Source organism: Anomaloglossus baeobatrachus, chromosome 5, assembly GCF_048569485.1.
Source record: "Anomaloglossus baeobatrachus isolate aAnoBae1 chromosome 5, aAnoBae1.hap1, whole genome shotgun sequence".
NCBI classification, from domain to species: Eukaryota; Metazoa; Chordata; class Amphibia; order Anura; family Aromobatidae; genus Anomaloglossus; species Anomaloglossus baeobatrachus.
This window is the reverse complement of record NC_134357.1, coordinates 236993665-237021501: the sequence shown is the minus strand read 5'-3', so window position 1 is coordinate 237021501 and position 27837 is coordinate 236993665. Positions and strand designations below refer to the sequence as shown.

Sequence of the window (27837 nt, the reverse complement as noted above, 5' to 3'; positions counted from 1 at the left end):
ATAGTGCAGGATTGTATAGCTATATACACTGTGTGCATAGTGCAGGATTGTATAGCTATATACACTGTGTGCATAGTGCAGGATTGTATAGCTATATACACTGTGTGCATAGTGCAGGATTGTATAGCTATATACACTGTGTGCATAGTGCAGGATTGTATAGCTATATACACTGTGTGCATAGTGCAGGATTGTATAGCTATATACACTGTGTGCATAGTGCAGGATTGTATAGCTATATACACTGTGTGCATAGTGCAGGATTGTATAGCTATATACACTGTGTGCATAGTGCAGGATTGTATAGCTATATACACTGTGTGCATAGTGCAGGATTGTATAGCTATATACACTGTGTGCATAGTGCAGGATTGTATAGCTATATACACTGTGTGCATAGTGCAGGATTGTATAGCTATATACACTGTGTGCATAGTGCAGGATTGTATAGCTATATACACTGTGTGCATAGTGCAGGATTGTATAGCTATATACACTGTGTGCATAGTGCAGGATTGTATAGCTATATACACTGTGTGCATAGTGCAGGATTGTATAGCTATATACACTGTGTGCATAGTGCAGGATTGTATAGCTATATACACTGTGTGCATAGTGCAGGATTGTATAGCTATATACACTGTGTGCATAGTGCAGGATTGTATAGCTATATACACTGTGTGCATAGTGCAGGATTGTATAGCTATATACACTGTGTGCATAGTGCAGGATTGTATAGCTATATACACTGTGTGCATAGTGCAGGATTGTATAGCTATATACACTGTGTGCATAGTGCAGGATTGTATAGCTATATACACTGTGTGCATAGTGCAGGATTGTATAGCTATATACACTGTGTGCATAGTGCAGGATTGTATAGCTATATACACTGTGTGCATAGTGCAGGATTGTATAGCTATATACACTGTGTGCATAGTGCAGGATTGTATAGCTATATACACTGTGTGCATAGTGCAGGATTGTATAGCTATATACACTGTGTGCATAGTGCAGGATTGTATAGCTATATACACTGTGTGCATAGTGCAGGATTGTATAGCTATATACACTGTGTGCATAGTGCAGGATTGTATAGCTATATACACTGTGTGCATAGTGCAGGATTGTATAGCTATATACACTGTGTGCATAGTGCAGGATTGTATAGGCTATATACACTGTGTGCATAGTGCAGGATTGTATAGCTATATACACTGTGTGCATAGTGCAGGATTGTATGGCTAGATACACTGTGTGCATAGTGCAGGATTGTATAGCTATATACACTGTGTGCATAGTGCAGGATTGTATAGCTATATACACTGTGTGCATAGTGCAGGATTGTATAGCTATATACACTGTGTGCATAGTGCAGGATTGTATAGCTATATACACTGTGTGCATAGTGCAGGATTGTATGGCTATATACACTGTGTGCATAGTGCAGGATTGTATGGCTATATACACTGTGTGCATAGTGCAGGATTGTATAGCTATATACACTGTGTGCATAGTGCAGGATTGTATAGCTATATACACTGTGTGCATAGTGCAGGATTGTATAGCTATATACACTGTGTGCATAGTGCAGGATTGTATAGCTATATACACTGTGTGCATAGTGCAGGATTGTATAGCTATATACACTGTGTGCATAGTGCAGGATTGTATGGCTATATACACTGTGTGCATAGTGCAGGATTGTATAGCTATATACACTGTGTGCATAGTGCAGGATTGTATAGCTATATACACTGTGTGCATAGTGCAGGATTGTATAGCTATATACACTGTGTGCATAGTGCAGGATTGTATAGCTATATACACTGTGTGCATAGTGCAGGATTGTATAGCTATATACACTGTGTGCATAGTGCAGGAGTGTATAGCTATATACACTGTGTGCATAGTGCAGGATTGTATAGCTATATACACTGTGTGCATAGTGCAGGATTGTATAGCTATATACACTGTGTGCATAGTGCAGGATTGTATAGCTATATACACTGTGTGCATAGTGCAGGATTGTATAGCTATATACACTGTGTGCATAGTGCAGGATTGTATAGCTATATACACTGTGTGCATAGTGCAGGATTGTATAGCTATATACACTGTGTGCATAGTGCAGGATTGTATAGCTATATTACACTGTGTGCATAGTGCAGGATTGTATAGCTATATACACTGTGTGCATAGTGCAGGATTGTATAGCTATATACACTGTGTGCATAGTGCAGGATTGTATAGCTATATACACTGTGTGCATAGTGCAGGATTGTATGGCTATATACACTGTGTGCATAGTGCAGGATTGTATGGCTATATACACTGTGTGCATAGTGCAGGATTGTATAGCTATATACACTGTGTGCATAGTGCAGGATTGTATAGCTATACACACTGTGTGCATAGTGCAGGATTGTATAGCTATACACACTGTGTGCATAGTGCAGGATTGTATATCTATATACACTGTGTGCATAGTGCAGGATTGTATAGCTATATACACTGTGTGCATAGTGCAGGATTGTATATCTATATACACTGTGTGCATAGTGCAGGATTGTATAGCTATATACACTGTGTGCATAGTGCAGGATTGTATAGCTATATACACTGTGTGCATAGTGCAGGATTGTATAGCTATATACACTGTGTGCATAGTGCAGGATTGTATAGCTATATACACTGTGTGCATAGTGCAGGATTGTATAGCTATATACACTGTGTGCATAGTGCAGGATTGTATAGCTATATACACTGTGTGCATAGTGCAGGATTGTATGGCTATATACACTGTGTGCATAGTGCAGGATTGTATAGCTATATACACTGTGTGCATAGTGCAGGATTGTATAGCTATACACACTGTGTGCATAGTGCAGGATTGTATAGCTATACACACTGTGTGCATAGTGCAGGATTGTATAGCTATATACACTGTGTGCATAGTGCAGGATTGTATAGCTATATACACTGTGTGCATAGTGCAGGATTGTATAGCTATATACACTGTGTGCATAGTGCAGGATTGTATAGCTATATACACTGTGTGCATAGTGCAGGATTGTATAGCTATATACACTGTGTGCATAGTGCAGGATTGTATAGCTATATACACTGTGTGCATAGTGCAGGATTGTATAGCTATATACACTGTGTGCATAGTGCAGGATTGTATAGCTATATACACTGTGTGCATAGTGCAGGATTGTATAGCTATATACACTGTGTGCATAGTGCATGACTGATGGACTAGTGAATTGCGCTCCTGGTAACCTAATAAATAAGACACCACACACTGCGTGACATGGATTAAAATTTTGGCCACAGCAGCCCTTTATTTTTAATAAGAAAAAACATCAACAAGAAAAAACAAGATTATCGGCCCAGAGATGTGGTTGTTATAAATCCCAGCCCCATATCCCCCTCCGCCGTGTACACCTAGCTCAAGGGGGAATCTGGGTATACCCCTTGATCATTTTCCTTGTGTCCGCTGAGCTCCTCCCCAGGGACCCATGTATTCCACTGTCCACTGAGCTCCTCCCCAGGGACCCATATTCCACTGTCCGCTGAGCTCTGGCCCAGGGACCCCATTAAAAACATAATTCTCCAACCAACAAAGAGGGGGTTTAAACAACCACATCCCGCCAAGACTCGCTCTTGTGACACCTTACAAGAGTGAGTTCCTCCACAACTTAATGGCTCGTTCTACTCCTTCTTGTATTCCCAACATCCATATATCAATGCCAATGTCATTAAGATGTACCTTATCATCTCTCCAAAAATGTTCCTTTGTATTTTCCAGCATCTGGTGACGTATGGCCACCCTTCCGTTTTCCAACACAAATTTTGTTATTTTTTTATTAACCTTTATCCTTGTATTATTGATGCGAGCCACTGATCGCGCTGTTCTCCACATTTGTCTAGCTACTATATCCGACCAGACCACCACTGTTTCTGGGTAAGACCTCCATAAATTCAACATATCAAGCTTTATGTTCCTAACTAAATGTCTTGATGTTCTTATTGCTAAATCATTACCACCTAAATGGATAAGTAAGACGTCCAGGGGGCGGTAGAACTCCACATGATACTGGATTTCTTTTAACAGCTGATGCCACTGCATTCCCCTCTTTCCTATCCATGTCACCCGTGCCAAGGAACTGGGCAACCCCAACTGTTTGCCATTAGGCCTGACTGCTGCACGTAAGGCCCCCCAAAAAACAAATGAATGTCCCATGATCCAAACCAGGCATTGCTGTTCAGCTAAAACAAAAAACAAAAACACAATTATCACACAATTATCTAAATGAAGACACAACTACTATAGGATTACCACAATGTACACATATATATACATGTACGCCATTTATAATAAATGTAATCGAATGTAACTCTTAAATCTGCTCGATTCCCATCTCCCGATTTTTTTTAACTATGTCAGGCTCTAAGCCCCATCTAGCAGCTTCTGTGGCTGCTCCTATCCTAAATGAGTGTGAAGTGAATGCATTTGGAGACTCTCCCAATATTGTCAGGCATTTTTTAAGAACTGCTGTGAATTGAAATTGTGACAATGACTTACAATCCTCATGAATTAGTAATGAACCTTGGATATTTGGCCTTCTTGAGACATAGTTTCTAAAACAGATGACCGGGCAGGCCCTGGAACCGCTTAAAGGAAACAATGTGATCCATTTTCCTCTACCCTGTTGATCAGTTTTTGACTTTGCCAGAAAACATTCCAATCTGTCTGTGTACTGATGCACGTCCTCGTCTTGTAGACCCCCACTTCTGGTGGAGCTACTCGCCACCAACTCGCTGATTCTAAAAGCGCCAAAAAAGGCCAGTGTGAATGCACAACTAAAGAGAAACACTTCAAAGGGACTGCTACAGACTCGGCCTAGTACACTCAGTATCTGCTGCAATAACTGGAAAGAAATCGGACGCCGTTTATCTCTGGTCTTCTTACAACTTTTCCTGTAACCCTTTAGGGCCTGCTTAACTAAAAAATGCTTTGTGTAATCAGTGAAGTCGAGCAACTTAAACCAAAAAGCTAATCCAGACATTTTACTATCAATACTGGACAATGAAGTACCGTCCACAAAGGCCCTGCTAATGTAAAATAACAACAAGGAAACATTGTCATGTACACTGGCATCATGTGCCACTAGAGCACACAAGTCTTCCCATTCCCTCCATGCTGACTGGTACCTCTGCCATGTGCTTACACCCACAGACCGTTCTATCAGAGCGTATGCGGTGTCACTGGCAGTGACCACAGAAAATCCGGACACTTCTTGCCTTGTACCTCTGCCATCGGGGCTAACGAACGGAATCTGTCCCACTGAAAACGAGACAGAGCATCAGCCACAGAATTGCAAACACCGGGGACATGCACAGCTGTAATCTGACAATTTGACTTTAAACAGCGCAGCACTAGATGACGCAGCAACGTAACAACAGGCCGGGAAGAAGCTGATTGTTTGTTGATGACTTCTACAACTCCCAAGTTATCACAATGAAATCTCACTTTTCGGTTTTGGAAAATATTGTACCAAATTTCACAAGCAACCACTATGGGGAACAATTCAAGGAGTACTAAGTTTCGTGTTAACCCATTGTTTCTCCAACTCTCTGGCCACCTATCTGCACACCACTGTCCCGAACAATATGCACCAAAACCAGTTGACCCCGCTGCATCAGTGTGGATGTCTAGATCAAAATTTGAAACCGGTGGTCTGATCCACAATGACCTCCCATTAAACTCCATTAAGAACTGTTCCCATACCGCCAGATCGTCCTTTAATGTTCTAGCCAGCCGCACAAAGTGATGTGGAAAGGTTATGCCTGAGGTAGCTGCAGCTAGGCGCCTACAAAAAACTCTACCCATTGGAATAATGCGACACGCAAAGTTCATTTTTCCTAACAGCGATTGTAGATCCTTTAATCTGATCTTACGGTGAGATCTAGCTTCTCTGACTGCCTCCAGCAGATCACTGACCTTGTCATCTGGTAATCTGCACTCCATTGCTTCACTGTCAATCAAAATTCCTAAAAACTTGATAAGTGTAGACGGGCCTTCTGTTTTATCTGATGCTAACGGTACTCCAAAACACTTAAAAACCGACTGAATCGCTGCCAATAATGAAGCACAAACAAATGACTTTGGTGGACCAATACATAGGAAATCATCTAGATAATGCAGGACAGAACGCACGCCGGCTTCCTTCTTTACTACCCACTCCAAAAATGTGCTAAATGATTCAAACAAGGAGCATGAGATGGAGCAGCCCATCGGTAAACACAAGTCTACATAAAACCTGCCACTGACAACCCAAGAGATGGAAGCTTTCTGGATGGACTGGTAGAGTCTAAAGGCAGCTTCAATGTCTGTTTTTGCCATTAAAGCTCCTCTGCCGTACTTCTGTACCCATGCAATCGCTGTATCAAATGAAGTATACGAGACTGTGCAAAGTTCCTGATCGATTCCATCATTAACTGAGCTTCCATGAGGGAAGGACAGATGATGGATCAGCCTAAACTTATTGGGTTCCTTCTTTGGGACCACCCCCAATGGAGAGACCCTTAAGTTTTCTATTGGCATTTTGGGGAATGGACCTGCCATGCGGCCCAGGTCAATTTCTTTGTTTAGTTTTGTGGAGACAATGTGAGAATATGTATAAGCTGAAGCAAGGTTACGAGAACAGGTTAATGGGCCTGAAGTAGATGGGATCTTAAAACCTTCTGAGAAACCCTCCCCCAGCAATTGTGCTGCTTTTCTATCTGGGTACCTGCTTAGATAGCCCACCATCTCCCCGAGTCTAATTGGGGTTTCCCCCTTTTTGGTTAATCTCTGCTGTTGGGGTTTTATTTCGTTTAAAGCATTTGGATAGGCTATGGTTTCCACTACAGAAGCTGCATTCATGTTTGTACCTGCATGTGTTTCCGAATCTGCACTGGCTATCATTGAACTGCCAGCAGCAACCTTTTCTGTTTGCTGCCGACAATCCGATTGCTGATGATCTGCCGACATAGCCCTGAAAGGGCTGATTAACCCCACGTGGCGCTGTCATGAGACGCATCCATAAACTAATATCTTTGTGATCCCAACGAATCCCTTGGCGACCAGCCTTTCGTTGGCGAAACTGCTCATCATAGCGCAGCCATGCTAAACCTCCATACACGCGGTGCGCCTCCCCGATAGAATTCATGTAACAAAATAAGGCAGAGCAATGTTCAGGAGTTTTTTGGCCTATTACACTTGCTAATATGGCAAAGGCATGGAACCAATTGCTAAATGTTTGGGGGATGAGACAATACCGTCTTTCTTGTTCCTCTCTTTTCCTCTCATCAAACCTTACTCTATCCAAGTTATATTTTTCTAAGGGCAATAATGAAAATATTTCCACATATTCGTCGGCCCAAATCTTCTCCCTAACCTCCTGTTTCAAATGAATTCCTAGAGGACCCTCAAAACATACATATAATTCTCCTTTTGCTGCATCAGATAATGTAACCCCTTGTGAAATTACTGCATCCTCCTGTGTGTCTGGATCAGCACACGACTGACTTACCACCTCCGATGTCCGGCGACCATTTCCACACCATGCAGCAATAGGAGAAGAAGTTATGGGTAAGCTAGACTGACTCAAAGCCTCCTTAACCCCTGACACTAATTGCTGTACTACTGAATTAAGATCCCATCCTACATTGCCGGGAACTGTACCCCCAACTGCGCCCACTGGACTCATTACAGGTGTTGTTACACTAGATATAGGACAAGAAAAAGTGTTCTCACCAATACCTGGCTGCGTCCTAGGTTGACCAGCCGTCCGTGACGTATTAGTTATAGTCTCTACAGCCCCTCCATTATTGAAGTGCTGCGTGCTGCTGCCCTCTAGTGGGGAGTCGTTATCTGTGTCAGTCTTGTAGCTGTAGATTTATTGCCTGACTCACATCCTGAGCCGGCCGAAGAAGTCTTTGTCTGGTTAAAGTACTTTTGCGCAGTTGTCTTTTTGGATTCCTACCACTCCTCGTGTAATGAGAACCCGGATCCGGAAATGTTGTGTGTCCTAAGCCCATCCCCCCGTGTTGGTTTATTTCCTGGGGTGAGGCCGTATGATGTCCTCTAGAATGATGCAAAGTTTGTTGAGGAAGTTCTAAGGATCCATCGTGGGCTGTCGTCACGTCAGTTGTAGCTTGTGTGGCTGCTTCTCTGGCTGGCACATCAGTAGAGCCGGACTTTCTCCTTGCACTTCTTGGTGTCTCTCTGGTTAGATGGTCGGGCTCTTTTCCCTGTCCCTTGTTATTCTTGTACTGTAGTTTCCTTCCTGGTTTGTAAGCAGGATCAGAGGCCGTGCTGCGCTTTGCTCTTTTCCTAGAAGTAACGGAAGGACTTATGATCCTATTGTGAGTCCTATTGGCCATTTCAGAAGTTAGTCTCTCAGGAGGTCTGGATCTTCTTAGAGTTTGATGTTCAGAAAGTTCAGAAGGGACAGATGCTGTATCCCGGGCATTCTTCAGCAATTCGTCTAGCTGGGCCTGAATCCATTCGGGCCTACATGTCAAAGCCGCGGCCTGAACGCTCTTCAGCAAGGCTTCTACAACTGCTGGTTCAGTCTTTGAGTCCAGGACAAAGGAATGACACCTTAACATGGGACCTATTTCTTATATGGCCCCTGCCCCCGTCTCTCCTCCTGCTCGCTCGCCCACCACCACATTCCTTAGGTAAAACCCCCCATCCCTTACTCCTTAACCCTTTCCTGGATCTATCACTGCCTCAGTCATGTACGTTACGGCTATCTGCCTTCACTCTGCTGGATTATATAGCTATATACACTGTGTGCATAGTGCAGGATTGTATAGCTATATACACTGTGTGCATAGTGCAGGATTGTATAGCTATATACACTGTGTGCATAGTGCAGGATTGTATAGCTATATACACTGTGTGCATAGTGCAGGATTGTATAGCTATATACACTGTGTGCATAGTGCAGGATTGTATAGCTATATACACTCTGTGCATAGTGCAGGATTGTATAGCTATATACACTGTGTGCATAGTGCAGGATTGTATAGCTATATACACTGTGTGCATAGTGCAGGATTGTATAGCTATATACACTGTGTGCATAGTGCAGGATTGTATAGCTATATACACTGTGTGCATAGTGCAGGATTGTATAGCTATATACACTGTGTGCATAGTGCAGGATTGTATGGCTATATACACTGTGTGCATAGTGCAGGATTGTATAGCTATATACACTGTGTGCATAGTGCAGGATTGTATAGCTATATACACTGTGTGCATAGTGCAGGATTGTATAGCTATATACACTGTGTGCATAGTGCAGGATTGTATAGCTATATACACTGTGTGCATAGTGCAGGATTGTATAGCTATATACACTGTGTGCATAGTGCAGGAGTGTATAGCTATATACACTGTGTGCATAGTGCAGGATTGTATAGCTATATACACTGTGTGCATAGTGCAGGATTGTATAGCTATATACACTGTGTGCATAGTGCAGGATTGTATAGCTATATACACTGTGTGCATAGTGCAGGATTGTATAGCTATATACACTGTGTGCATAGTGCAGGATTGTATAGCTATATACACTGTGTGCATAGTGCAGGATTGTATAGCTATATACACTGTGTGCATAGTGCAGGATTGTATAGCTATATACACTGTGTGCATAGTGCAGGATTGTATAGCTATATACACTGTGTGCATAGTGCAGGATTGTATAGCTATATACACTGTGTGCATAGTGCAGGATTGTATAGCTATATACACTGTGTGCATAGTGCAGGATTGTATAGCTATATACACTGTGTGCATAGTGCAGGATTGTATGGCTATATACACTGTGTGCATAGTGCAGGATTGTATAGCTATATACACTGTGTGCATAGTGCAGGATTGTATAGCTATATACACTGTGTGCATAGTGCAGGATTGTATAGCTATATACACTGTGTGCATAGTGCAGGATTGTATAGCTATATACACTGTGTGCATAGTGCAGGATTGTATAGCTATATACACTGTGTGCATAGTGCAGGATTGTATAGCTATATACACTGTGTGCATAGTGCAGGATTGTATATCTATATACACTGTGTGCATAGTGCAGGATTGTATAGCTATATACACTGTGTGCATAGTGCAGGATTGTATATCTATATACACTGTGTGCATAGTGCAGGATTGTATATCTATATACACTGTGTGCATAGTGCAGGATTGTATAGCTATATACACTGTGTGCATAGTGCAGGATTGTATAGCTATATACACTGTGTGCATAGTGCAGGATTGTATAGCTATATACACTGTGTGCATAGTGCAGGATTGTATAGCTATATACACTGTGTGCATAGTGCAGGATTGTATAGCTATATACACTGTGTGCATAGTGCAGGATTGTATAGCTATATACACTGTGTGCATAGTGCAGGATTGTATAGCTATATACACTGTGTGCATAGTGCAGGATTGTATAGCTATATACACTGTGTGCATAGTGCAGGATTGTATAGCTATATACACTGTGTGCATAGTGCAGGATTGTATAGCTATATACACTGTGTGCATAGTGCAGGATTGTATAGCTATATACACTGTGTGCATAGTGCAGGATTGTATAGCTATATACACTGTGTGCATAGTGCAGGATTGTATAGCTATATACACTGTGTGCATAGTGCAGGATTGTATAGCTATATACACTGTGTGCATAGTGCAGGATTGTATATCTATATACACTGTGTGCATAGTGCAGGATTGTATAGCTATATACACTGTGTGCATAGTGCAGGATTGTATAGCTATATACACTGTGTGCATAGTGCAGGATTGTATAGCTATATACACTGTGTGCATAGTGCAGGATTGTATAGCTATATACACTGTGTGCATAGTGCAGGATTGTATAGCTATATACACTGTGTGCATAGTGCAGGATTGTATAGCTATATACACTGTGTGCATAGTGCAGGATTGTATAGCTATATACACTGTGTGCATAGTGCAGGATTGTATAGCTATATACACTGTGTGCATAGTGCAGGATTGTATAGCTATATACACTGTGTGCATAGTGCAGGATTGTATGGCTATATACACTGTGTGCATAGTGCAGGATTGTATAGCTATATACACTGTGTGCATAGTGCAGGATTGTATAGCTATATACACTGTGTGCATAGTGCAGGATTGTATAGCTATATACACTGTGTGCATAGTGCAGGATTGTATAGCTATATACACTGTGCATAGTGCAGGATTGTATAGCTATATACACTGTGTGCATAGTGCAGGATTGTATAGCTATATACACTGTGTGCATAGTGCAGGATTGTATAGCTATATACACTGTGTGCATAGTGCAGGATTGTATAGCTATATACACTGTGTGCATAGTGCAGGATTGTATAGCTATATACACTGTGTGCATAGTGCAGGATTGTATAGCTATATACACTGTGTGCATAGTGCAGGATTGTATAGCTATATACACTGTGTGCATAGTGCAGGATTGTATAGCTATATACACTGTGTGCATAGTGCAGGATTGTATAGCTATATACACTGTGTGCATAGTGCAGGATTGTATAGCTATATACACTGTGTGCATAGTGCAGGATTGTATAGCTATATACACTGTGTGCATAGTGCAGGATTGTATAGCTATATACACTGTGTGCATAGTGCAGGATTGTATAGCTATATACACTGTGTGCATAGTGCAGGATTGTATAGCTATATACACTGTGTGCATAGTGCAGGATTGTATATCTATATACACTGTGTGCATAGTGCAGGATTGTATAGCTATATACACTGTGTGCATAGTGCAGGATTGTATATCTATATACACTGTGTGCATAGTGCAGGATTGTATAGCTATATACACTGTGTGCATAGTGCAGGATTGTATAGCTATATACACTGTGTGCATAGTGCAGGATTGTATAGCTATATACACTGTGTGCATAGTGCAGGATTGTATAGCTATATACACTGTGTGCATAGTGCAGGATTGTATAGCTATATACACTGTGTGCATAGTGCAGGATTGTATAGCTATATACACTGTGTGCATAGTGCAGGATTGTATGGCTATATACACTGTGTGCATAGTGCAGGATTGTATAGCTATATACACTGTGTGCATAGTGCAGGAGTGTATAGCTATATACACTGTGTGCATAGTGCAGGATTGTATAGCTATATACACTGTGTGCATAGTGCAGGATTGTATGGCTATATACACTGTGTGCATAGTGCAGGATTGTATAGCTATATACACTGTGTGCATAGTGCAGGATTGTATGGCTATATACACTGTGTGCATAGTGCAGGATTGTATGGCTATATACACTGTGTGCATAGTGCAGGATTGTATAGCTATTTACACTGTGTGCATAGTGCAGGATTGTATAGCTATATACACTGTGTGCATAGTGCAGGATTGTATAGCTATATACACTGTGTGCATAGTGCAGGATTGTATAGCTATATACACTGTGTGCATAGTGCAGGAGTGTATAGCTATATACACTGTGTGCATAGTGCAGGACTGTATGGCTATATACACTGTGTGCATAGTGCAGGATTGTATAGCTATATACACTGTGTGCATAGTGCAGGATTGTATAGCTATATACACTGTGTGCATAGTGCAGGATTGTATAGCTATATACACTGTGTGCATAGTGCAGGATTGTATAGCTATATACACTGTGTGCATAGTGCAGGATTGTATAGCTATATACACTGTGTGCATAGTGCAGGAGTGTATAGCTATATACACTGTGTGCATAGTGCAGGACTGTATAGCTATATACACTGTGTGCATAGTGCAGGATTGTATAGCTATATACACTGTGTGCATAGTGCAGGATTGTATAGCTATATACACTGTGTGCATAGTGCAGGATTGTATAGCTATATACACTGTGTGCATAGTGCAGGATTGTATAGCTATATACACTGTGTGCATAGTGCAGGAGTGTATAGCTATATACACTGTGTGCATAGTGCAGGAGTGTATAGCTATATACACTGTGTGCATAGTGCAGGATTGTATAGCTATATACACTGTGTGCATAGTGCAGGATTGTATAGCTATATACACTGTGTGCATAGTGCAGGATTGTATGGCTATATACACTGTGTGCATAGTGCAGGATTGTATAGCTATATACACTGTGTGCATAGTGCAGGATTGTATATCTATATACACTGTGTGCATAGTGCAGGATTGTATAGCTATATACACTGTGTGCATAGTGCAGGATTGTATAGCTATATACACTGTGTGCATAGTGCAGGATTGTATAGCTATATACACTGTGTGCATAGTGCAGGATTGTATGGCTATATACACTGTGTGCATAGTGCAGGATTGTATAGCTATATACACTGTGTGCATAGTGCAGGATTGTATAGCTATATACACTGTGTGCATAGTGCAGGATTGTATAGCTATATACACTGTGTGCATAGTGCAGGATTGTATAGCTATATACACTGTGTGCATAGTGCAGGATTGTATAGCTATATACACTGTGTGCATAGTGCAGGATTGTATAGCTATATACACTGTGTGCATAGTGCAGGATTGTATAGCTATATACACTGTGTGCATAGTGCAGGAGTGTATAGCTATATACACTGTGTGCATAGTGCAGGATTGTATAGCTATATACACTGTGTGCATAGTGCAGGATTGTATGGCTATATACACTGTGTGCATAGTGCAGGACTGTATAGCTATATACACTGTGTGCATAGTGCAGGATTGTATAGCTATATACACTGTGTGCATAGTGCAGGATTGTATGGCTATATACACTGTGTGCATAGTGCAGGATTGTATAGCTATATACACTGTGTGCATAGTGCAGGATTGTATAGCTATATACACTGTGTGCATAGTGCAGGATTGTATGGCTATATACACTGTGTGCATAGTGCAGGATTGTATAGCTATATACACTGTGTGCATAGTGCAGGATTGTATAGCTATATACACTGTGTGCATAGTGCAGGATTGTATAGCTATATACACTGTGTGCATAGTGCAGGATTGTATAGCTATATACACTGTGTGCATAGTGCAGGATTGTATATCTATATACACTGTGTGCATAGTGCAGGATTGTATAGCTATATACACTGTGTGCATAGTGCACGATTGTATAGCTATATACACTGTGTGCATAGTGCAGGATTGTATAGCTATATACACTGTGTGCATAGTGCAGGATTGTATAGCTAGATACACTGTGTGCATAGTGCAGGATTGTATAGCTATATACACTGTGTGCATAGTGCAGGATTGTATAGCTATATACACTGTGTGCATAGTGCAGGATTGTATAGCTATATACACTGTGTGCATAGTGCAGGATTGTATAGCTATATACACTGTGTGCATAGTGCAGGATTGTATAGCTATATACACTGTGTGCATAGTGCAGGATTGTATAGCTATATACACTGTGTGCATAGTGCAGGATTGTATGGCTATATACACTGTGTGCATAGTGCAGGATTGTATGGCTATATACACTGTGTGCATAGTGCAGGATTGTATAGCTACATACACTGTGTGCATAGTGCAGGATTGTATAGCTACATACACTGTGTGCATAGTGCAGGATTGTATGGCTATATACACTGTGTGCATAGTGCAGGATTGTATAGCTATATACACTGTGTGCATAGTGCAGGAGTGTATAGCTATATACACTGTGTGCATAGTGCAGGATTGTATAGCTATATACACTGTGTGCATAGTGCAGGATTGTATAGCTATATACACTGTGTGCATAGTGCAGGATTGTATAGCTATATACACTGTGTGCATAGTGCAGGATTGTATAGCTATATACACTGTGTGCATAGTGCAGGATTGTATAGCTATATACACTGTGTGCATAGTGCAGGATTGTATAGCTATATACACTGTGTGCATAGTGCAGGACTGTATAGCTATATACACTGTGTGCATAGTGCAGGATTGTATAGCTATATACACTGTGTGCATAGTGCAGGATTGTATAGCTATATACACTGTGTGCATAGTGCAGGATTGTATAGCTATATACACTGTGTGCATAGTGCAGGATTGTATAGCTATATACACTGTGTGCATAGTGCAGGATTGTATAGCTATATACACTGTGTGCATAGTGCAGGATTGTATAGCTATATACACTGTGTGCATAGTGCAGGATTGTATAGCTATATACACTGTGTGCATAGTGCAGGATTGTATAGCTATATACACTGTGTGCATAGTGCAGGATTGTATAGCTATATACACTGTGTGCATAGTGCAGGATTGTATAGCTATATACACTGTGTGCATAGTGCAGGATTGTATAGCTGTATACACTGTGTGCATAGTGCAGGATTGTATAGCTATATACACTGTGTGCATAGTGCAGGATTGTATAGCTATATACACTGTGTGCATAGTGCAGGATTGTATAGCTATATACACTGTGTGCATAGTGCAGGATTGTATAGCTATATACACTGTGTGCATAGTGCAGGATTGTATAGCTATATACACTGTGTGCATAGTGCAGGATTGTATAGCTATATACACTGTGTGCATAGTGCAGGATTGTATAGCTATATACACTGTGTGCATAGTGCAGGATTGTATAGCTATATACACTGTGTGCATAGTGCAGGATTGTATAGCTATATACACTGTGTGCATAGTGCAGGATTGTATAGCTATATACACTGTGTGCATAGTGCAGGATTGTATAGCTATATACACTGTGTGCATAGTGCAGGATTGTATGGCTATATACACTGTGTGCATAGTGCAGGATTGTATAGCTAGATACACTGTGTGCATAGTGCAGGATTGTATAGCTATATACACTGTGTGCATAGTGCAGGATTGTATGGCTATATACACTGTGTGCATAGTGCAGGATTGTATGGCTATATACACTGTGTGCATAGTGCAGGATTGTATAGCTTGACTGATGGACTAGTGAATTGCGCTCCTGGTAATCTAATAAATAAGACACCACACACTGCGTGACATGGATTAAAATTTTAGCCACAGCAGCCCTTTATTTTAATAAGAAAAAACATCAATAAGAAAAAACAAGATTATCGGCCCAGAGATGTGGTTGTTATAAATCCCAGCCCCATATCCCCCTCCGCCGTGTACACCTAGCTCAAGGGGGAATCTGGGTATACCCCTTGATCATTTTCCTTGTGTCCGCTGAGCTCCTCCCCAGGGACCCATCTATTCCACTGTCCACTGAGCTCCTCCCCAGGGACCCATATTCCACTGTCCGCTGAGCTCTGGCCCAGGGACCCCATTAAAAACATAATTCTCCAACCAACAAAGAGGGGGTTTAAACAACCACATCCCGCCGCCGCCAAATGCTGCTGTAACATACAATATTAAAATGTTAATACAATATTAATATGTTGATATGACATTGTCAATTTGGATACATTACTGATAACAATTGATACAATACGATACAATACTAATAATGTTGATAAAATACCGATGATGTTGAATACCAATAACATTGTTAGAATATTGACAGTGTTGCAAAGTCCTGATATTGATACATTTCCCTTTATTATAGGGAGGGTGGGTGGGACAACTGCTTGTTCAGTCTTTAAGTCCAGGACAAAGGAATGACACCTTAACATGGGACCTATTTCTTATATGGCCCCTGCCCCCATCTCTCCTCCTGCTCGCCCACCACCACATTCCTTAGGTAAAAACCCCCATCCCTTACTCCTTAACCCTTTCCTGGATCTATCACTGCCTCAGTCATGTACGTTACGTCTATCTGCCTTCACTCTGCTTGACTGATGGACTAGTGAATTGCGCTCCTGGTAATCTAATAAATAAGACACCACACACTGCGTGACATGGATTAAAATTTTGGCCACAGCAGCCCTTTATTTTAATAAGAAAAAACATCAATAAGAAAAAACAAGATTATCGGCCCAGAGATGTGGTTGTTATAAATCCCAGCCCCATATCCCCCTCCGCCGTGTACACCTAGCTCAAGGGGGAATCTGGGTATACCCCTTGATCATTTTCCTTGTGTCCGCTGAGCTCCTCCCCAGGGACCCATCTATTCCACTGTCCACTGAGCTCCTCCCCAGGGACCCATATTCCACTGTCCGCTGAGCTCTGGCCCAGGGACCCCATTAAAAACATAATTCTCCAACCAACAAAGAGGGGGTTTAAACAACCACATCCCGCCAAGACTCGCTCTTGTGACACCTTACAAGAGTGAGTTCCTCCACAACTTAATGGCTCGTTCTACTCCTTCTTGTATTCCCAACATCCATATATCAATGCCAATGTCATTAAGATGTACCTTATCATCTCTCCAAAAATGTTCCTTTGTATTTTCCAGCATCTGGTGACGTATGGCCACCCCTCCGTTTTCCAACACAAATTTTGTTATTTTTTTATTAACCTTTATCCTTGTATTATTGATGCGAGCCACTGATCGCGCTGTTCTCCACATTTGTCTAGCTACTATATCCGACCAGACCACCACTGTTTCTGGGTAAGACCTCCATAAATTCAACATATCAAGCTTTATGTTCCTAACTAAATGTCTTGATGTTCTTATTGCTAAATCATTACCACCTAAATGGATAAGTAAGACGTCCGGGGGGCGGTAGAACTCCACATGATACTGGATTTCTTTTAACAGCTGATGCCACTGCATTCCCCTCTTTCCTATCCATGTCACCCGTGCCAAGGAACTGGGCAACCCCAACTGTTTGCCATTAGGCCTGACTGCTGCACGTAAGGCCCCCCAAAAAACAAATGAATATCCCATGATCCAAACCAGGCATTGCTGTTCAGCTCAAACAAAAACAAAAACACAATTATCACACAATTGTCTAAATGAAGACACAACTACTATAAGATTACCAAAATGTACACATATATATATACATGTACGCCATTTATAATAAATGTAATCGAATGTAACTCTTAAATCTGCTCGATTCCCATCTCCCGATTTTTTTTAACTATGTCAGGCTCTAAGCCCCATCTAGCAGCTTCTGTGGCTGCTCCTATCCTAAATGAGTGTGAAGTGAATGCATTTGGAGACTCTCCCAATATTGTCAGGCATTTTTTAAGAACTGCTGTGAATTGAAATTGTGACAATGACTTACAATCCTCATGAATTAGTAATGAACCTTGGATATTTGGCCTTCTTGAGACATAGTTTCTAAAACAGATGACCGGGCAGGCCCTGGACCCGCTTAAAGGAAACAATGTGATCCATTTTCCTCTACCCTGTTGATCAGTTTTTGACTTTGCTAGAAAACATTCTAATCTGTCTGTGTACTGATGCACGTCCTCGTCTTGTAGACCCCCACTTCTGGTGGAGCTACTCGCCACCAACTCGCTGATTCTAAAAGCGCCAAAAAAGGCCAGTGTGAATGCACAACTAAAGAGTAACACTTCAAACGGACTGCTCCAGACTCGGCCTCGTACACTCAGTATCTGCTGCAATAACTGGAAAGAAATCGGACGCCGTTTATCTCTGGTCTTCTTACAACTTTTCCTGTAACCCTTTAGGGCCTGCTTAACTAAAAAATGCTTTGTGTAATCAGTGAAGTCGTGCAACTTAAACCAAAAAGCTAATCCAGACATTTTACTATCAATACTGGACAATGAAGTACCGTCCACAAAGGCCCTGCTAATGTAAAATAACAACAAGGAAACATTGTCATGTAACCTGGCATCATGTCCCACTAGAGCACACAAGTTTTCCCATTCCCTCCATGCTGACTGGTACCTCTGCCATGTGCTTACACCCACAGACCGTTCTATCAGAGCGTATGCGGTGTCACTGGCAGTGACCACAGAAAATCCGGACACTTCTTGCCTTGTACCTCTGCCATCGGGGCTAACGAACGGAATCTGTCCCACTGAAAACGAGACAGAGCATCAGCCACAGAATTGCAAACACCGGGGACATGCACAGCTGTAATCTGACAATTTGACTTTAAACAGCGCAGCACTAGATGACGCAGCAACGTAACAACAGGCAGGGAAGAAGCTGATTGTTTGTTGATGACTTCTACAACTCCCAAGTTATCACAATGAAATCTCACTTTTCGGTTTCGGAAAATATTGCACCAAATTTCACAAGCAACCACTATGGGGAACAATTCAAGGAGTACTAAGTTTCGTGTTAACCCATTGTTTCTCCAACTCTCTGGCCACCTATCTGCACACCACTGTCCCGAACAATATGCACCAAAACCAGTTGACCCCGCTGCATCAGTGTGGATGTCTAGATCAAAATTTGAAACCGGTGGTCTGATCCACAATGACCTCCCATTAAACTCTATTAAGAACTGTTCCCATACCGTCAGATCGTCCTTTAATGTTCTAGCCAGCCGCACAAAGTGATGTGGAAAGGTTATGCCTGAGGTAGCTGCAGCTAGGCGCCTACAAAAAACTCTACCCATTGGAATAATGCGACACGCAAAGTTCATTTTCCCTAACAGCGATTGTAGATCCTTTAATCTGATCTTACGGTGAGATCTAGCTTCTCTGACTGCCTCCAGCAGATCACTGACCTTGTCATCCGGTAATCTGCACTCCATTGCTTCACTGTCAATCAAAATTCCTAAAAACTTGATAAGTGTAGACGGGCCTTCTGTTTTATCTGATGCTAACGGTACTCCAAAACACTTAAAAACCGACTGAATCGCTGCCAATAATGAAGCACAAACAAATGACTTTGGTGGACCAATACATAGGAAATCATCTAGATAATGCAGGACAGAACGCACGCCGGCTTCCTTCTTTACTACCCACTCCAAAAATGTGCTAAATGATTCAAACAAGGAGCATGAGATGGAGCAGCCCATCGGTAAACACAAGTCTACATAAAACATTCCCTGCCACTGACAACCCAAGAGATGGAAGCTTTCTGGATGGACTGGTAAGAGTCTAAAGGCAGCTTCAATGTCTGTTTTTGCCATTAAAGCTCCTCTGCCGTACTTCTGTACCCATGCAATCGCTGTATCAAATGAAGTATACGAGACTGTGCAAAGTTCCTGATCGATTCCATCATTAACTGAGCTTCCATGAGGGAAGGACAGATGATGGATCAGCCTAAACTTATTGGGTTCCTTCTTTGGGACCACCCCCAATGGAGAGACCCTTAAGTTTTCTATTGGCATTTTGGGGAATGGGCCTGCCATGCGGCCCAGGTCAATTTCTTTGTTTAGTTTTGTGGAGACAATGTGAGAATATGTATAAGCTGAAGCAAGGTTACGAGAACAGGTTAATGGGCCTGAAGTAGATGGGATCTTAAAACCTTCTGAGAAACCCTCCCCCAGCAATTGTGCTGCTTTTCTATCTGGGTACCTGCTTAGATAGCCCACCATCTCCCCGAGTCTAATTGGGGTTTCCCCCTTTTTGGTTAATCTCTGCTGTTGGGGTTTTATTTCGTGTAAAGCATTTTGATAGGCTATGGTTTCCACTACAGAAGCTGCATTCATGTTTGTACCTGCATGTGTGTCCGAATCTGCACTGGCTATCATTGAACTGCCAGCAGCAACCTTTTCTGTTTGCTGCCGACAATCCGATTGCTGATGATCTGCCGACATAGCCCTGAAAGGGCTGATTAACCCCACGTGGCGCTGTCATGAGACGCATCCATAAACTAATATCTTTGTGATCCCAGCGAATCCCTTGGCGACCAGCCTTTCGTTGGCGAAACTGCTCATCATAGCGCAGCCATGCTAAACCTCCATACGCACGGTGCGCCTCCCCGATAGAATTCATGTAACAAAATAAGGCAGAGCAATGTTCAGGAGTTTTTTGGCCTATTACACTTGCTAATATGGCAAAGGCATGGAACCAATTGCTAAATGTTTGGGGGATGAGACAATACCGTCTTTCTTGTTCCTCTCTTTTCCTCTCATCAAACCTTACTCTATCCAAGTTATATTTTTCTAAGGGCAATAATGAAAATATTTCCACATATTCGTCGGCCCAAATCTTCTCCCTAACCTCCTGTTTCAAATGAATTCCTAGAGGACCCTCAAAACATACATATAATTCTCCTTTTGCTGCATCAGATAATGGAACCCCTTGTGAAATTACTGCGTCCTCCTGTGTCTCTGGATCAGCACACGACTGACTTACCACCTTCGATGTCCGGCGACCATTCCCGCACCATGCAGCAATAGGAGAAGAGGTTATGGGTAAGCTAGACTGACTCAAAGCCTCCTTAACCCCGGACACTAATTGCTGTACTACTGAATTAAGATCCCATCCTACATTGCCGGGACCTGTACCCCAAACTGCGCCCACTGGATTCATTACAGGTGTTGTTACACTAGATATAGGACAAGAAAAAGTGTTCTCACCAATACCTGGCTGCGTCCTAGGTTGACCAGCCGTCCGTGACGTATTAGTTATAGTCTCTACAGCCCCTCCATTATTGAAGTGCTGCGTGCTGCTGCCCTCTAGTGGGCAGTCGTTATCTGTGTCATAGTCATTGTCTGGAATCTCTTCTGAGTCTTGTAGCTGTAGATTTCTTGCCGGACTCATATCCTGAGCCGGCCGAAGAAGTCTTTGTCTGGTTAAAGTACTTTTGCGCAGTTGTCTTTTTGGATTCTTGCCACTCCTCGTGTAATGAGAACCCGGATCCGGAAATGTTGTGTGTCCTAAGCCCATCCCCCCGTGTTGGTTTATTTCCTGGGGTAAGGCCGTATGATGTCCTCTAGAATGATACAAAGTTTGTTGAGGAAGTTCTAAGGATCCATCGTGGGCTGTGGTCACGTCAGTTGTAGCTTGTGTGGCTGCTTCTCTGGCTGGCACCTCAGTAGAGCTGGACTTTCTCCTTGCACTTCTTGGTGTCTCTCTGGTTAGATGGTCGGGCTCTTTTCTCTGTCCTTTGTTATTCTTGTACTGTAGTTTCCTTCCTGGTTTGTATGAAGGATCAGAGGCCGTGCTGCGCTTTGCTCTTTTCCTAGAAGTAACGGAAGGACTTATGATCCTATTGTGAGTCCTATTGGCCATTTCAGAAGTTAGTCTCTCAGGAGGTCTTGATCTTCTTAGAGTTTGATGTTCAGAAAGTTCAGAAGGGACAGATGCTGTATCCCGGGCATTCTTCAGCAATTCGTCTAGCTGGGCCTGAATCCATTCGGGCCTACATGTCAAAGCCGCGGCCTGAACGCTCTTCAGCAAGGCATCCATACTGCTTGTTCAGTCTTTAAGTCCAGGACAAAGGAATGACACCTTAACATGGGACCTATTTCTTATATGGCCCCTGCCCCCATCTCTCCTCCTGCTCGCCCACCACCACATTCCTTAGGTAAAAACCCCCATCCCTTACTCCTTAACCCTTTCCTGGATCTATCACTGCCTCAGTCATGTACGTTACGTCTATCTGCCTTCACTCTGCTATATACACTGTGTGCATAGTGCAGGATTGTATAGCCATATACACTGTGTGCATAGTGCAGGATTGTATAGCTAGATACACTGTGTGCATAGTGCAGGATTGTATAGCTATATACACTGTGTGCATAGTGCAGGATTGTATGGCTATATACACTGTGTGCATAGTGCAGGAGTGTATAGCTATATACACTGTGTGCATAGTGCAGGATTGTATAGCTATATACACTGTGTGCATAGTGCAGGATTGTATAGCTATATACACTGTGTGCATAGTGCAGGATTGTATAGCTATATACACTGTGTGCATAGTGCAGGATTGTATAGCTATATACACTGTGTGCATAGTGCAGGATTGTATAGCTATATACACTGTGTGCATAGTGCAGGATTGTATAGCTATATACACTGTGTGCATAGTGCAGGATTGTATAGCTATATACACTGTGTGCATAGTGCAGGATTGTATAGCTATATACACTGTGTGCATAGTGCAGGATTGTATAGCTATATACACTGTGTGCATAGTGCAGGATTGTATGGCTATATACACTGTGTGCATAGTGCAGGATTGTATAGCTATATACACTGTGTGCATAGTGCAGGATTGTATAGCTATATACACTGTGTGCATAGTGCAGGATTGTATAGCTATATACACTGTGTGCATAGTGCAGGATTGTATAGCTATATACACTGTGTGCATAGTGCAGGATTGTATAGCTATATACACTGTGTGCATAGTGCAGGATTGTATAGCTATATACACTGTGTGCATAGTGCAGGATTGTATGGCTATATACACTGTGTGCATAGTGCAGGATTGTATAGCTATATACACTGTGTGCATAGTGCAGGATTGTATAGCTATATACACTGTGTGCATAGTGCAGGATTGTATAGCTATATACACTGTGTGCATAGTGCAGGATTGTATAGCTATATACACTGTGTGCATAGTGCAGGATTGTATAGCTATATACACTGTGTGCATAGTGCAGGATTGTATAGCTATATACACTGTGTGCATAGTGCAGGATTGTATAGCTATATACACTGTGTGCATAGTGCAGGATTGTATAGCTATATACACTGTGTGCATAGTGCAGGATTGTATAGCTATATACACTGTGTGCATAGTGCAGGATTGTATAGCTATATATACTGTGTGCATAGTGCAGGATTGTATAGCTATATACACTGTGTGCATAGTGCAGGATTGTATAGCTATATACACTGTGTGCATAGTGCAGGATTGTATAGCTATATACACTGTGTGCATAGTGCAGGATTGTATAGCTATATACACTGTGTGCATAGTGCAGGATTGTATAGCTATATACACTGTGTGCATAGTGCAGGAGTGTATAGCTATATACACTGTGTGCATAGTGCAGGATTGTATAGCTATATACACTGTGTGCATAGTGCAGGATTGTATAGCTATATACACTGTGTGCATAGTGCAGGATTGTATAGCTATATACACTGTGTGCATAGTGCAGGATTGTATAGCTATATACACTGTGTGCATAGTGCAGGACTGTATAGCTATATACACTGTGTGCATAGTGCAGGATTGTATAGCTATATACACTGTGTGCATAGTGCAGGAGTGTATAGCTATATACACTGTGTGCATAGTGCAGGATTGTATAGCTATATACACTGTGTGCATAGTGCAGGATTGTATAGCTATATACACTGTGTGCATAGTGCAGGATTGTATAGCTATATACACTGTGTGCATAGTGCAGGATTGTATAGCTATATACACTGTGTGCATAGTGCAGGATTGTATAGCTATATACACTGTGTGCATAGTGCAGGATTGCATAGCTATATACACTGTGTGTATAGTGCAGGATTGTATAGCTATATACACTGTGTGCATAGTGCAGGATTGTATAGCTATATACACTGTGTGCATAGTGCAGGATTGTATAGCTATATACACTGTGTGCATAGTGCAGGACTGTATAGCTATATACACTGTGTGCATAGTGCAGGATTGTATAGCTATATACACTGTGTGCATAGTGCAGGATTGTATAGCTATATACACTGTGTGCATAGTGCAGGATTGTATAGCTATATACACTGTGTGCATAGTACAGGATTGTATAGCTATATACACTGTGTGCATAGTGCAGGAGTGTATAGCTATATACACTGTGTGCATAGTGCAGGATTGTATAGCTATATACACTGTGTGCATAGTGCAGGATTGTATAGCTATATACACTGTGTGCATAGTGCAGGATTGTATAGCTATATACACTGTGTGCATAGTGCATGACTGATGGACTAGTGAATTGCGCTCCTGGTAATCTAATAAATAAGACACCACACACTGCGTGACATGGATTAAAATTTTGGCCACAGCAGCCCTTTATTTTAATAAGAAAAAACATCAATAAGAAAAAACAAGATTATCGGCCCAGAGATGTGGTTGTTATAAATCCCAGCCCCATATCCCCCTCCGCCGTGTACACCTAGCTCAAGGGGGAATCTGGGTATACCCCTTGATCATTTTCCTTGTGTCCGCTGAGCTCCTCCCCAGGGACCCATCTATTCCACTGTCCACTGAGCTCCTCCCCAGGGACCCATATTCCACTGTCCGCTGAGCTCTGGCCCAGGGACCCCATTAAAAACATAATTCTCCAACCAACAAAGAGGGGGTTTAAACAACCACATCCCGCCGCCGCCAAATGCTGCTGTAACATACAATATTAAAATGTTAATACAATATTAATATGTTGATATGACATTGTCAATTTGGATACATTACTGATAACAATTGATACAATACGATACAATACTAATAATGTTGATAAAATACCGATGATGTTGAATACCAATAACATTGTTAGAATATTGACAGTGTTGCAAAGTCCTGATATTGATACATTTCCCTTTATTATAGGGAGGGTGGGTGGGACAACTGCTTGTTCAGTCTTTAAGTCCAGGACAAAGGAATGACACCTTAACATGGGACCTATTTCTTATATGGCCCCTGCCCCCATCTCTCCTCCTGCTCGCCCACCACCACATTCCTTAGGTAAAAACCCCCATCCCTTACTCCTTAACCCTTTCCTGGATCTATCACTGCCTCAGTCATGTATGTTACGTCTATCTGCCTTCACTCTGCTTGACTGATGGACTAGTGAATTGCGCTCCTGGTAATCTAATAAATAAGACACCACACACTGCGTGACATGGATTAAAATTTTGGCCACAGCAGCCCTTTATTTTAATAAGAAAAAACATCAATAAGAAAAAACAAGATTATCGGCCCAGAGATGTGGTTGTTATAAATCCCAGCCCCATATCCCCCTCCGCCGTGTACACCTAGCTCAAGGGGGAATCTGGGTATACCCCTTGATCATTTTCCTTGTGTCCGCTGAGCTCCTCCCCAGGGACCCATCTATTCCACTGTCCACTGAGCTCCTCCCCAGGGACCCATATTCCACTGTCCGCTGAGCTCTGGCCCAGGGACCCCATTAAAAACATAATTCTCCAACCAACAAAGAGGGGGTTTAAACAACCACATCCCGCCAAGACTCGCTCTTGTGACACCTTACAAGAGTGAGTTCCTCCACAACTTAATGGCTCGTTCTACTCCTTCTTGTATTCCCAACATCCATATATCAATGCCAATGTCATTAAGATGTACCTTATCATCTCTCCAAAAATGTTCCTTTGTATTTTCCAGCATCTGGTGACGTATGGCCACCCCTCCGTTTTCCAACACAAATTTTGTTATTTTTTTATTAACCTTTATCCTTGTATTATTGATGCGAGCCACTGATCGCGCTGTTCTCCACATTTGTCTAGCTACTATATCCGACCAGACCACCACTGTTTCTGGGTAAGACCTCCATAAATTCAACATATCAAGCTTTATGTTCCTAACTAAATGTCTTGATGTTCTTATTGCTAAATCATTACCACCTAAATGGATAAGTAAGACGTCCGGGGGGCGGTAGAACTCCACATGATACTGGATTTCTTTTAACAGCTGATGCCACTGCATTCCCCTCTTTCCTATCCATGTCACCCGTGCCAAGGAACTGGGCAACCCCAACTGTTTGCCATTAGGCCTGACTGCTGCACGTAAGGCCCCCCAAAAAACAAATGAATGTCCCATGATCCAAACCAGGCATTGCTGTTCAGCTCAAACAAAAACAAAAACACAATTATCACACAATTGTCTAAATGAAGACACAACTACTATAAGATTACCAAAATGTACACATATATATATACATGTACGCCATTTATAATAAATGTAATCGAATGTAACTCTTAAATCTGCTCGATTCCCATCTCCCGATTTTTTTTAACTATGTCAGGCTCTAAGCCCCATCTAGCAGCTTCTGTGGCTGCTCCTATCCTAAATGAGTGTGAAGTGAATGCATTTGGAGACTCTCCCAATATTGTCAGGCATTTTTTAAGAACTGCTGTGAATTGAAATTGTGACAATGACTTACAATCCTCATGAATTAGTAATGAACCTTGGATATTTGGCCTTCTTGAGACATAGTTTCTAAAACAGATGACCGGGCAGGCCCTGGACCCGCTTAAAGGAAACAATGTGATCCATTTTCCTCTACCCTGTTGATCAGTTTTTGACTTTGCTAGAAAACATTCTAATCTGTCTGTGTACTGATGCACGTCCTCGTCTTGTAGACCCCCACTTCTGGTGGAGCTACTCGCCACCAACTCGCTGATTCTAAAAGCGCCAAAAAAGGCCAGTGTGAATGCACAACTAAAGAGTAACACTTCAAACGGACTGCTACAGACTCGGCCTCGTACACTCAGTATCTGCTGCAATAACTGGAAAGAAATCGGACGCCGTTTATCTCTGGTCTTCTTACAACTTTTCCTGTAACCCTTTAGGGCCTGCTTAACTAAAAAATGCTTTGTGTAATCAGTGAAGTCGTGCAACTTAAACCAAAAAGCTAATCCAGACATTTTACTATCAATACTGGACAATGAAGTACCGTCCACAAAGGCCCTGCTAATGTAAAATAACAACAAGGAAACATTGTCATGTAACCTGGCATCATGTCCCACTAGAGCACACAAGTTTTCCCATTCCCTCCATGCTGACTGGTACCTCTGCCATGTGCTTACACCCACAGACCGTTCTATCAGAGCGTATGCGGTGTCACTGGCAGTGACCACAGAAAATCCGGACACTTCTTGCCTTGTACCTCTGCCATCGGGGCTAACGAACGGAATCTGTCCCACTGAAAACGAGACAGAGCATCAGCCACAGAATTGCAAACACCGGGGACATGCACAGCTGTAATCTGACAATTTGACTTTAAACAGCGCA

At 42.1% G+C, this 27837-nt stretch overlaps 1 protein-coding gene across 6 annotated transcripts in view; it reads left to right on the top strand.

Moving 5' to 3' along the window:
- The window catches only part of LOC142311090 (uncharacterized), a 337525-nt gene that overhangs the window by 60399 nt on the left and 249289 nt on the right, over nt 1-27837 (top strand). Inside the window, exon 1 of one of the 6 annotated variants that reach the window (XM_075349175.1) lies at nt 6332-6373. The exons of the other annotated variants lie outside the window; for them this stretch is intronic. The gene's annotated coding sequence lies outside the window, so the exon portion shown is untranslated. Of the gene's footprint in view, nt 1-6331; nt 6374-27837 lie in introns of those variants that run through there. 6 annotated transcript variants of the gene reach the window in all.